We start from the raw sequence: 14115 nt of genomic DNA, 5'->3' as shown, positions 1-14115 counted from the left end.
TTTAATATTACATAATTCTACTAAACTTTACCAGAACCCAAAAATTCAAGTATATTTTTGGGGCTAAAATTGGAATTTTTTATCACACAAAATAATACAATAATACTCGATTTGGGATTTCATAAAGGACCGCGCTTTCTATATCTGAAGATGATATATGAAATTATACAAATTTTTTAGAATAATTCTATACAGGGTGTCCCAGAAATAAGTGCAAGTATTTTAACTGGTAGTATAATTCAACCCCAGAAACACACCTATGAGGTTTTCTTCGCAATTTTTTTTTTGAAAATTCGGTATTTTTTTAAACATTTTCTGGAAATTTTTTTTGCAATTAACATTTTTCTGCAAATTAAAAACGTGGGTATGATTGAGTATACCCTGCTGGCAAGCGAAACCTTGGGTCGACGGTTACATGTATAGCAGTGAATCTCTATGGCAATCTAGTAAGTCGGAGAGAGCAAAAATACGAAGTATTTATGACATAACTACTTAATATGAGGCTAGATTCCATGCGCTTGGGAAAATACTTCTTGCCTTCTGTCTTTATTCAGTACATCTTATTTTGCTAAGCGTGTTGGCCGTACTCTTCGTACGCACGAAAATCGGCACCCAAGGCCAGAAATGCCGGCCCTAGTATGCCGGGTATAATGGTATTTACCCAAATTCAATATAGTATATATTATTTTTTGTATATATACCGGGTGCAAAAACTTGGGTATTTAACCCAAATTTCAATATACCGGGTACTTGCGCATCACTGACCTTACCCGCGTGGCCGGGTCTGCTGGGATTATTTGTTTCGGCTTATTAGGCTTGTTTCTTAAAACTAACCGTGTAACTACACTCTAGCGATATACAGGGTGGTCCGGAAAAAAGAAACTGTATTCCGGAAACTTTAACAGCATATTCTGTAATAAGTAAAAAATTCGTATAAATGTACGTTCTAAAATGCTTACTTTCGGAGATACAAGGTGTAGAAGTTTTATTTTTATTTCGATTTTTTCCAAATAATTTAAGTTAATATAAGTAACGTCAATATTTGGATGAAAATTGGTGTCTGGATGTTTTTTGACATGAGAAATTTGATTTTGATGTCAATATAACTCCTTTTTGTAGGGGGCGCCACTTACATTTATTCTCACTGTCTTGAAGAGTATTAACTTTTCGTCCGTACGTGTATAAAACTACTAAGTGAAATAATATAGATTTCCGTGATTTTTTACGTAAAAAATGTCTCTTGGTAAAAATCGCTACGAGCAACCGTTCTCAAGATATTTATAGTGAAAATAGTTAATACGTCAAAATAAACATGTTGAGTAGATAGTTATTTCACTGAAATGATAAATTGGGGAACTTTTTATTTTTTTAAATTAATCATAAATTTTTCTTCGGAAAAATTATGATAAAACCGTTTCTGTTGAACTTTTGGCACAAAAACATTTCAAATTTATGACTTTTATTTTATATTAACTATTTAGTCAACATGTTTAATTTATGTCATTGATGACAGATACTGATCATTTCGATTCTAAATATCTCGAAAACCATTAAGCTTGATTTTCTTGCATCCGTTGTCCGACGATACGATGATACGATATTAATTTTATTGGTTGAATTTAAAGACTTCGATTGGTTAGAAACGGTTATCCAATCGAAGCCTTTAAATACAACCAATGAGATTAATATCGTATCAACTTATCGTCGGACAACGGATGTATGAAAATCAAGCTTTACTCGTAGCGATTTATACCAAGAGACATTTTTTTACGTAAAAAAAGTCGTAAATGTATATTTTTTTACTCAGTAGTTTTATATAGGTACGAACGAAAAGTTATTACACTTCAAACCAGTTAAAAAATATGTAGGTGTAACCCAGTGTAGCCCTCTAAAAGTAGGAGTCATACTGACATTAAAATCAAATTTCTCATGTTCAGTCTCATGTCTCCTTCCAGATACAAATTTTCATCCATAGATTGACATTGCTTCAGAAATTATTTGGAAAAAATCGAAATAAAAATGAAACTTCTACACCCTGTATTACCGAAACTAAGCATTTTAGGACATACATTTATATGAACTGTTTAACTTATTTTTATCTGTAGAATATGGTGCCGAAGTTACCGGAATACAGTTCGGGCCACCCCGTATATTTGCTATGGGGGTGGGCTCAGAGAGTTTAAAATAGGGGCAATAGAAAACAATTTGTGAAAAAACAAAACGTGGGTTTAGAAAGCCTTGTTGGCCGTTTCCATTATTTTCGTTTTTGACTGATTTTAATATTTCTAACTGTTCAAGGTAATTTAAGAACCTGCCTTTTCGTCGGTCGTTTCTCTACGTAGTAACTGAATTGAGTTTTCATTAATTTTGTGACAATTTAACATACAATGAATTATATCTAAATTTCTATCTGTTTGACCTATGTACAGGGTGTCCCATTTTGGTTGAAATCATACGGTATCTCCGTTATTAGTGAAGATAGAAGGGTGCGGTTTGCATAAACCTGTCTCACTTTTTTGTCAAACGGAAGATGCCGTAAACAAAATTTTCATAGCCCTCTTCGTTTCCGAGCTACAGGGTCTTTTTGAAAATTATGCAATTTGGTACACCTCCTGTATCTCTGTTACTGTTAAAGCTATCGAGAAGGTGAAAACTGTTTATTGTAGAACTTTTTATGTAGAATACAGTGGCGTAGTCTGTTTTTCTACCAAAAAAATATTTTTGAAAATATGAACTAAAGTTATGTTTTTTTAAATGGAACACCCTGTATATTTATAAATCATATGATCTGTCTTGCCATAAGCTTCTCAAAAATATATATCACTCTATATTTATTTTCACTATTTACTGCAATATTTAAAAGTTTTTATTAAAAGATCATATTTATTAGTAGGCCATGATTGATAATAAAAGAAACTAAAGAATTATTAAAAGTATACTGCTATCTGTCTCTTGTTTTATTTTGGGAGCCGCTAATAAATTCTTTATATATTAGGGAAACTTAACTCTCTACCGCTATTTGTAAATCTTGGAATACGTGTATACGTAAGAATAATCTATCGTATCGGAAATTTTAGATATTCCTTTAGCTAATTTACGTGAAATATACTTTCAGCAAGATGGGGAACATTCCCCCTCATAACTATGGAAATATTAGAATACTGTTAAATTATTATTTTTCAAATCAATGAATTGGAACCAATGAACGCATATTGATAGCCTCCTCGATTCCCGGATTTCGCCGTTCTCGATATCTGATTTTGGGGATTTTTGAAATACGAAATATATCGTGGGCACTACAACAATGTCGAACACCTGAAAAATGCTTTAATAATTCAAGATTTAGATATTTGCAGACCCATCCCGTTATAAAAAAAAGAAAAATATATTCACAGTTTCAGTGGTAACAGTTATTTCAAAAGTAAAATATATCAATCCCAAATTAATTTTAATATGTGAATAACTATTTTAGTAAATACCATTTTGATTTTTTGTTATTTATCACGGCCTACTAATAAGAAAATGATATATTTTAAATATTGCAGTAAATAGTGAAAATAAATATAGAGTGATATATATTTTTGAGAAGCTCGTAGCAAGACAGATCATATGATTTATAAATATACAGGGTGTTGCCATTTGAAAAAACATAACTATAGTTCATATTTTCAAAAATATTTTTTTGGTAGAAAAACAGACTACGCCACTGTACTCTACGTAAAAAGTTCTACAATAAGCAGTTTTCGGCTTCTCGATACCTTTAACAATAACAGAGATACAGGGGGTGTCCCAAATTGCAAAATTTTTGAAAAGACCCTGTAGCTCAGAAATGAAGAGGGCTATGAAAATTTTGTTTGCAGCATCTTCCGTTTGACGAAAAAGTGGGACAGGTTTGTGCAAACCGCACCCTTCTATCTTCACTAATAACGGAGATACCTTATGATTTCAACCAAAATGGGACACACTGTACACGGCATCACAATTATTGCAATCCAGCCTATACACACCCGACTTATTTTTGACATTAATTTTGTCTTTGTTATTTAATAAAATTTGACCTAATTTTCCTTTATTTATATTTATATATTTTTTTTCTCCTTTCTTGGGTATGAGGTTTTTTTTTATTAATTGAAAATGGAAACTTTTTTTTTATTATGCGACGTTTCGCCTCATCATGGTGGGCTTTCTCAGGCACTTTATTCTTGAAGCCGCAGCCGCCTTGCTACCACCAGTCTATATAGAAGAATGTAAGTGAATGAAAGTGAATGATTTATTTATATTAATAGTTTTAATGTTGATTGAAGAAATAAGAAGATGCGCAACCTTATGGGCGATTTCGTGGCACAAAACCTGCCCGAGGTGTAGCTGGCGATACCGTCAGCACAGGTCAGCCTGTCTGAGATTTAGTTTAGCTAGTTTAGCTCTGTGCCGCTGCGCGCTTGTAGTCCTTTACAGCGCAGCGGATAAAGTATACTGTCCCATAGTTCTGCTTTCAGACAGACTGAGAGGTCGCCAGAGGCAGTGCTGTCACAACTACTGATTAATCCGTAGATTTACGGATTTTGGGTACAGTACGTTAATAATATGGTAGGTACATTAAACAATTTAATATAATATTATATGATTAAACAAAGAATGACGTCAGAGTTGGCTCGGAAATGAAGATCGTTGTTATTTCATAATAAAATACCTATTATGTTAAATGTCAATAATTGTCATTTCCAAGCCAACTAAACAACTTTTTTTGATGATACGACATATTCAGTACCTATAAAAGAATTTTAGTTTTTGTTGTTTATTCTATGTTTGACTCGAATACATTTTTCATACATAAACGCGGATTTTTCATCCAAAAATATTTTCATCAAACGTATTACAGATATTACACATTTTAATATGGCAACATTGTTGCTTTCAGTTCCACACCGTCTTCGATATGCCTTCGCTGGCTGAATTAGAGAAAATAAGTGTTCTATGCGTTGGTCGCAGAACGATTGGTGTCTCAACCGTACAGCATTTGAGACGAAAAGAGAAATAATCAAGTCAGCCTTGTTACGAATTCATCCCTAGATTACTTATCTTCCCAATTCTTTCAATCAATGCAATGGTTTTACATCCTATTTTATTGCGAATATTTGATATTTTTTTAGTTAAATTAGGAATGTAATTGAAAAGTCGATAATTGCCATTGTTTTTAGAATTAGCGGAATAAAAAATTTTCATTAAAACATACTTTTGTTTTTTCTTTAACATATTATCAATAAGGAAACGCTCCATTGTGTCTATACACTTTCAAAAAAAAACATTATAGATATGTAATGTAAAAATAACATGTATTTATAAACTATTACATGAAATATTGAAATAAAATAAACTGGATAGATTCTGACAATTTATATATTTTGACACTTATAACTCACAACACAAAGTAACACATCTTTCTGGAACGTTGTACAAATAAATGAAAAAATAAAGCAATGGACGTTGGAAATTATTTTTTTCTAAAATATTATTTGTTGTAATTGTTATGAAATTATTTGAAGTATCAAAAAGCCAAATTTAAGAAATTACATTTAATAGAATATAATAGTATATATTAATTATAATATTCGTAGTTGTGTCCAACCAGCGGTGAGGATTTTAGAGTCACTAATATTTTATTCATAAAATCCAAAGTTTTATTGTAAGTTAACATCAATCAATATCGCTTAGCTAGTGATATCCGTAAAAGAAAAGCTAGGGTGGTATGAAAATCTAGGTCAAGGTGGTTTCAGTTTATGTCTTTCAATAAATAATATGATTTTGTTAATAAATGTAAGCCCTCAATATTATTAATTTAATTTAAATTATTTAGTTTTCTATTTATTTCTAAAAAAAATCTAAATAAATATTGATAAACAAATTTGCCCAACAGAGGCAAAAAAACTGTTATACAGGGTTGTTCACCGCATACGACACGGAGTATTGTAGCTAAACGATTAGATTTTTACAAATTGTACGGAGTGTCCCAAATAAGTAAAAAATATTATAGTTGTACTTTTTTTAAATGGAACACCATGTATATTATTCTATTTTTAAATTCTACCATTGAAATAAAGGTAAATTTGATTATCACACTTAAACCTTACCGTTTTCGAAATATTTTCAATTTTAGGAAATTGCAGTAAAAATTTTAATGCTTCATTTCTCCACGGCTATCAAAGTTTTTAATACTAAATATTTACTGAAGTTTATTTATTGATCAGATATTGTGTTGCAATAATTAACAAAATGCACCTTATACAGAGTGTCTGAAATTTTATATTGAATAATTACTAGCTTTAAATGATAATAACTTGTTTAATTTAAAAGGAACACCTTGTATATTTTACAAGAATCAGATTCACAATGGAATCGTCTATCAAATTGTATTATACCATTTTTTCCCTATCTCCTCAAGTTTTCGTAGAAAATGCAATTTCTTATAATTTACACCTTATTTATCACTATCCCGTGGAATAATGACATCTTAGATTGTTTTTAAAGATGTAACAAATTTTCAAAGAGTACAGATACTAATATTGCCGATATAGTTCGCTTTTTTCATTAAAAAATTGAAAAAATAAATATTTTTTGTTAAAGAGGACCTATTAATATGATCCCATTATTCAAACATCATTAATTTTATTGACTGCTTACGTTGATTGCTCCTAATAATTGCTCAAAATACTAAAAAACTGAATTTTGGTGTGTATTAGACAGTGTGGTAAAAAGTAACACCTTATAAATTTTATTTAATTTTTTGACGACTGCTTATTTATAACAGACGTTCATTTTCATAACTTATTATTATATTGATTTATGAATAAAATCCACATTTATTTAGAATAATTGATTAATTGAAACAATTAAGTATATAATTAACTAATTTTTGAGCGGAAATAATGGTGGTATATTTAATTAGTATACTCTTTTACAAAGATTTAAATAGTTTTCTTTTTGTAAACAAATGGGCTTGCAATATTGCATTGGTCAAGATTCCTCGGCTCTCCCTATCAATTTTGTCAAAATCCGAAATATCTCAAATCGCATCTAAACTATTCTTATTGATAGCTCATTTTACGTAGAACTGACTGTCGCAAACCGTTTTTCGATATCTGTAACAGATCTTGAGTTATTTGAGAAAGTCTCCAAAATAATTTTTATTTCAGTTTTTTAACTAAAAAAAAATTCAATTTTTTTTTCAAAATTTCCAATTTTCAAATTTTTTTTTCGCGTAAAAACCTCATAATCGTGTTTTAGTGGTCGAAATATACCTAACCTAAAAATATTTGCACTTATTATTTAAGACTCACCCTGCATATTGGATCATAAAGATATACAGGGTGCGTTTTAAATAAGAGCAAATATTTTCGGGGATGTTAGATCTCGATAACTGAAACATACAGAGTTATTTTACATTGAAAATTAACATAAAAATAATTTTTTTGCATACATTTAGTGAACCCGGTTCTGAGTTTTCTTTCTTGTAAAGGCCCTGGGACGATAAGAATACCAAATCGGCCCCAGAAAGGAATCGGGCTTTTAATTTCAGGAAATATTTGTACCCATAAAATACTTCGACACAGCAAGTTTCAGATTTTTATCTATAACCCTGTCTGAATAAATCGAAAATCAGTAAAAATTGTTATTCTCAGCGTCTTGTGAATTGAATGATCTGGCGACCCGGGCGACCGGATATGTTTTGGGGCATGATAGTAGCTTTATGAAAAAAAAAATAAAAGCTATATCCGTCCGCAAAAGCCTAAAAAAAACGAGGTTTTATTCTTAATTTTAATTTTCAAACATGTTACACCAAACCAAACCAAACCGTAAAAATATGAAACAATTTTTTTGAATTCCTCATTCAATTTTCGATGAAATTATGGGCTTGGTAAATTTTTTTAAACGGTACCGCACATCGAAAAAAATTAAAAATCGATTTTTTGGTCAAAAATCGATGTTTTTTCATCCGGCGCCAATATTTATTTTTAAAAGACTATGTTAACTTTGTATTAGTTCTGTAAGTAAGTTGTTATTTAAACTAACTCTGTATTAACTCAGGATTTCCGTATAGAATAAATAACAAAACATAAAAATAGCTTGACTACGAGTAATTTGCTAACATAGCGTCTAAAAAAAAATTATTCTTAGCAAACTATAGACATGTCTTTTTATAGTATCCAATTTATGTGGGTGTCGCGAGCGTATAGATAGTAATCGATAGGTATATAGGGAGGGGGGAGATTTATAGTTAAAATATTTAAAATCATTTGAAATGACGTATATTTCTTATCACTTTCAATGGCAAAGAAGTATGCCTCAATTTATTATAGTACTAATTAAATGTTTCTTTGGAAAGTTTTTTTATTAATTACATATTATAGAATATATTTCTATACCGGGTGGTGCACCGTCGTTGGAAACATAGGAACTCCTATGCAAATTTAGAACTGTTCAAATATTGGCTCCCCTGTTTATTTTACAGCAAAGTCGTAAATATATTTTTTAAAGATTTATGTATGGTAAATACACATGCCAAATTCGAACAATTTTAGACCGTCCGATTTTGAGCAATTTAAAAAAGATTGCATCTATTTTTATATTAAAACCAATCAGGTAACAATCAAAAACCAGTCAAAAACTGACATACCTTACGTTTACAAACTATGATTTTGTCATTGTCAACAGTAATTTAATTTTAATAAAATTTTAATATTCAGGGGAAATTAACCGAAACATGTCAGATACACTGTCTAAGCTATTTCCCGCGTAGTACCATTTTATCATGCTTACTTTTTCTTTAGGTGTATAACACTAAATTATACTTGTACTGAATATTAAAATTTTATTAAAATTAAGTTGTTTCAAAATGACGGTGAGTTTTTGACTAGTGTTTGATTGTAACCTGTTCAGTTTTAATTTAAAAATAGATGCAGTTTTCTCCGAATTACTCAAAATCGTCTTGTCTAAAATGGTTTAAATTTGGCATGTGTGTTTACCAAATGTAGACCTTTCTTTTTTTTTATAGATGGGAAACGCCATTTACAGCCAGAGTGTGGGGGTCACCTCTCACCCGAGTCATACCCACTAAAAACCCATCTGTAGAGTTACCTCTCCAATCTCGGAACCGCCTTGCGGCATTACTTCAAGACTGGAGATTGTTTCGCCACTTATGTCTGTGTCTGCCAAATTTTTATCTTTTCATCTTCCTGTTTTTTAAGCATAATGGCTCTCATCATCCTGGTGATTGCTTCACAGTTCTCTCTATTTTCCATCATAAGCTCGCCGACATTTTTCGGCGACATTTTTGCATATTTTGCATTTATACATTTTTGCATATTTGTTCCGCCGATGCTCTAGTCTCCAAATGCCTACTACACTCGAATAATGTGTGATTGGCCGTGTCTGATGCTTCACAATACCAGCATTTTGTGGATTCTGCCTTAGTTATTTTTAACAGGTACTCTCCAAAAGCACCGTGCCCTGTCATCGCCTGGGTGATGTAATAGTCCGTTTTCGTCCACATGTTGTTTATCCAAATCCTCACGTCCGGGATAAATATCTTAATTCGACCCTGGTATGCCTCCCATCGGTTCTGCCATTTGTCCAGTATTATCTTCCTGGCCTCTGATCGATACCCTAAGCCGTGCCTGTATATTAAATTTCTTTCCTCGATTTGTAGGATAATTGGGGGGATTTTTGCTAGAGCGAGAACAGCTTCTGTGGAAACTGTACGATACGCCGACACTACGCGTAGGGCTAGCATTCTGTTAATTTTCTCGAGGACTTTTTCATAGTATTTATAATCTGTTGCCCTGCTCCAAATGGGCGAGGCGTACAGGATCATCGAATGCACAACCGAGGCAAGCATTCTCCTCTTTCTGTCACTGGGGCCTCTAATATTGGGAGTGATTCTGGTCAGCTGTTTGATGGTATCAACCGTCCTGTCCCTGATTTTAAGGACATGTGTAGTCATGCGCATCCCGGAATCAAGCCAAACGCCCATATATTTTATTGCCTTTTGAGGTCTGATGTGGCAATTTCCCAATTGGATATTTAAGTTCGTCGTCTTGCGATGTCCTACGAGAACGACTAGTTCTGATTTTTCTGGCCCAGATGTATGTCCATTCTATCTAACTTATTGGTTATAGTTAGGGCAGCTGTTTGTATCTTTTCTTCGAAGATAGTGATGGTCGGAACGGTAATCAGGACAGCCAGATCATCCGCATAAGCAATCAGTAGATTATATGGTCCAATATCGACCCTCAGGATCTGGTCATAGAAGATGTTCCACAAGGTCGGTCCTAGAATGGACCCCTGCGGTACCCCGCACGCCATCTTGTGTTTTTTGCCGTTTTCTGCAATTACATATCTTTTTGACAAGAAAGACTTAATCATAACGATGAGGTATTTACTGATCTTTATGCTCCCTAATTGTTCAACAATTCCTGTCCATGGGGTAGAATTGAATGCGTTTTTAATGTCTAATGTAAGCAGTGCCGCGTATCCCTTGTTCTTATACGATTTCGTTTTAATACGGTCTACGTTACTCGTAACAATGTTTAACGCGCCTATCGTAGATTTGCCTCTGCGGAACCCGTATTGGTTTGGGTGTAGTCTGTTTCCATCCTCCACTTCTTTCTCCAGTCTATCCCTCAGAAGACATTCTAACAGTTTGGCGCTTGCATTAATTAAACATATTGGACGATATTTTTTGTCTTGACTTCCATCTTTATTGGGTTTCTCTGCTAGAACAAGTTTGGCAATTTTCCACGAATTTGGAAACTGTCTGTTGATAAGACACTTGTTCAGGATCTCAGTGATTCTCTGAGGGTCTTGCATAGCAGCAATTTTGATAACTTCCACCGGTATATAGTCCTGGCCAGGAGCTTTTTTGTTTTTCAGTTTACTTGCTGCAGAACGCACCTCTTCTTCAGTAAACCATATTACATCATCCGGTATTTTTTTTGGTATATCCCAATTTAGACCTTTCTCTCTCTATCGGATCGGATCGGATCGGATAGTATCGGTCGGGTCGGGTCGGGTCGGGTCGGGTCGGGTCGGGTCGGGTCGGGTCGGGTAGGGTCGGGTCGTGTCGGGTCGTGTCGTGTCGGGTCGTGTCGTGTCGGGTCGAATCTGGTCGGGTCGAATCGGGTCGGGTCGGGTCGTGTCGGGTCGGGTCGGGTCGGGTCGGGTCGGGTCGGGTCGGGACGGGTCGGTCGGGTCGGGTCGGGTCGGGTCGGGTCGGGTCGGGTCGGGTCGGGTCGGGTCGGGTCGGGGTCGGGTCGGGTCGGGTCGGGTCGGTCGGGTCGGGTCGGGTCGGGTCGGTCGGGTCGGGTCGGGTCGGGTCGGGTCGGGTCGGGTCGGGTCGTGTCGGGTCGGGTCGGGTCAGGTCAGGTCGGGTCGGGTCGGGTCGGATCGGATCGGATCGGATCGGATCGGATCGGGTCGGATCGGATCGGATCATTCAATTGACAAGACGCTGAGATTAACAATTTTTACTGATTTTCAGTATTTTTCGATTTATTCAGACAAGGTTATAGATAAAAATCTGAAACTTGCTGTATTGAAGTATTTTATGGGTACAAATATTTCCTGAAATTATGAGTCCGATACCTTTCTGGGGTCGATTCGGTATTCTTATCGTCCCAGGGCCTTTACAAGAAAGAAAACTCAGAACCGGGTTCTCTAAATTTATGCAAAAAATCATTTTTTATATTAATTTTCAAGGTAAAATAACTCTGTATGTTTCTGTATGTTATCGAGATCTACCGGCCCTAAAAATATTTGCTCTTATTTAAAACGCACCCTGTATATCTTTATGATCTAATATACAGGGCGAGTCTTAAATAATAAGTGCAAATATTTTTAGGTTAGGTATATTTCGACCACTAAAACACGTTTATGAGGTTTTTTCGTGAAAAAAAAATTTGAAAATTGGGAATTTTGAAAAAAAATGATTTTTTTTAGTTTTTAGTTAAAATACTGAAAAAAAATTCTTTTGGAGATTTTGTCAAATAACTCAAGATCTGTTACAGATATCGAAAAACTGTTTGCGACAGTCAATTCTACGTAAAATGGGCTATCAATAAGAATATTTTAGGTGCGATTTGAACTATTTCGGTTTTTGACAAATTAGACAGGGGGGTGCCGAGGAATTTTTTCGAAAAATTTTGAAAAATCGTTTTTGCTTATTTCGTAATATGTTGTAGTCTTTTTTTTATGTACTTTACGTAACCGTTTCGTTTTTGAGATTCACACTTTATGTCCCAGAGATATTCGTAGTTAAATATTTCGGGAAAATTAAAAAATGTTTCTTTTGGAGATTTTCTCAAATAACTCAAGATGTCACAGATATCGAAAAACGGTTTGCGACAGTCAATTCTACGTAAAATGAGCTATCAGTAAGAATAGTTCAGATGCGATTTGAGATATTTCGGATTTTGACAAAATCGACAGGGAGAGCGAAAAAAAAATTGAAAATTGGGAATTTTGAAAAAAATTGATTTTTTTTAGTTTTTAGTTAAAATTTCTTGATAATATGAGAACATATAGGTAGATTAAATTTACAAGAAAGAAAACGCAGAAAAGAACCAGTGGTTCTCAAAATTTAAGAATTGTTTTTAAAGTAACTCGGTTATTTTGAACTTATTTGAAAAACGGTAAAGAGAAAATTTGTTTCTTTTATCGAGATTTACCGGCCCTGAAAATATTTGCACTTATTTAAGCACCCTGTATATCCCTCTAAATATATACACAGGGTGAGGTTATAAATAAATGCAAATATTTTTAGGAGTAATTCAGGATATTTTTAAGGAGTAAATTGAGGATTTTTTTGCGGAAAAAAAATAAAAATTTTGAATTATTTTAAAAAAATCTTAGAATTTAAAAAAACGGTGACTCCGGTTTTTCGGTCACTTCCGGTTTCACCGGAAATGACTACAACTTTTGATTTTTAAATGGCACCCTCGGTATTTTTTTTACTTTATTCGATAGAAAATGACACTCTGAATAGAATGACGTATCATATGTCAACTTTGGACATATTCGCTTCAAAAAACATCCTATTTTAAATTTCAATCTAGAGTGCTATGGCTGTTAAAAATAGTAATTTTAATGAAGAAGCCTCGGAAAAATTGATTTGATCGTCTAATGTTTTTAGTGTCTTGTCCTGGTCGCTTAAAATATGCCCAAATTGTATTTTTAATAATATCTCAATATTTTCAAATGTAATGAGGCTGGCTCATTAGCATACTTGGAAAAAGCATTTTTTTGTGAATAATATGGCACCTTCTTCTTCTTCTAGTGCGAATCCATTAATGGATGTTTGCGATAACATTTTCCATCGCTTCTCTATTCCTGGCGGTGTTTATTAACGACTGTACATCGTGTAGGCCTGTCCACTGTCTAACATTCCTCAGCCATGACATTTTCTTCCTTCCGATACCCCTCCGGCGTTCGATCTTGCCTTCGATTAACAGATGCAGGAATTGATATTGGGGATTTCGCATTATGTGCCCCAGGTATGCGGTTTTTTGCTTCTTAATCAATTCAAACAATTCGCCCTGTTTGTTGACACGTCTCAAAACTTCCTCATTTGTTAACCTAGCCGTCCAAGGTATCTTCAGAATTCTGCGATATAGCCACATCTCGAAAGCTTCTAGTTTATTAATGGCAGCTGCTTTCAATGTCCAACCTTCCATACCATAAAGGAGCACCGACCACACGTAACACTTTACGAATCTTAATCTGAGGTTAAGGTCAAAATTAGAACAGAAAAGTACTTTTCGGAACCTCAAGAATGCTTGCCGAGCTTGTTCGATGCGACATTAAATTTCCTTGTCTGATGTCCAATCTTCGGAGAGCCAGATGCCCAAGTACTTAAATTTATCTACCCTCTCTATGGGCCTTGTATTCAATGTTATAATGGAGTTTTTAAACACATCTAAATTTCTGGATATTATCATAAATTTAGTTTTCTTGATGTTTATGTTTAAACCCATTACTTTACTCTGTTCTCCTACCTTGTTGACCAGTTGTTGTAGATCGTGTTTATTATCTGCAATCAAGACCGTATCGTCGGCGTAGCGGATG

General features: G+C 33.9%; 1 protein-coding gene across 1 annotated transcript in view; it reads right to left on the bottom strand.

Annotated features, from left to right (window-relative positions):
* The window catches only part of LOC115887866 (potassium channel subfamily T member 2), a 314018-nt gene that overhangs the window by 211591 nt on the left and 88312 nt on the right, over positions 1-14115 (bottom strand). The gene's annotated exons all lie outside the window — the stretch shown is intronic.

This window comes from Sitophilus oryzae, unplaced genomic scaffold, assembly GCF_002938485.1.
Source record: "Sitophilus oryzae breed Bouriz unplaced genomic scaffold, Soryzae_2.0 scaffold_649_pilon_pilon, whole genome shotgun sequence".
NCBI lineage: Eukaryota > Metazoa > Arthropoda > Insecta > Coleoptera > Curculionidae > Sitophilus > Sitophilus oryzae.
This window is presented reverse-complemented; position numbering and strand designations above follow the sequence as displayed.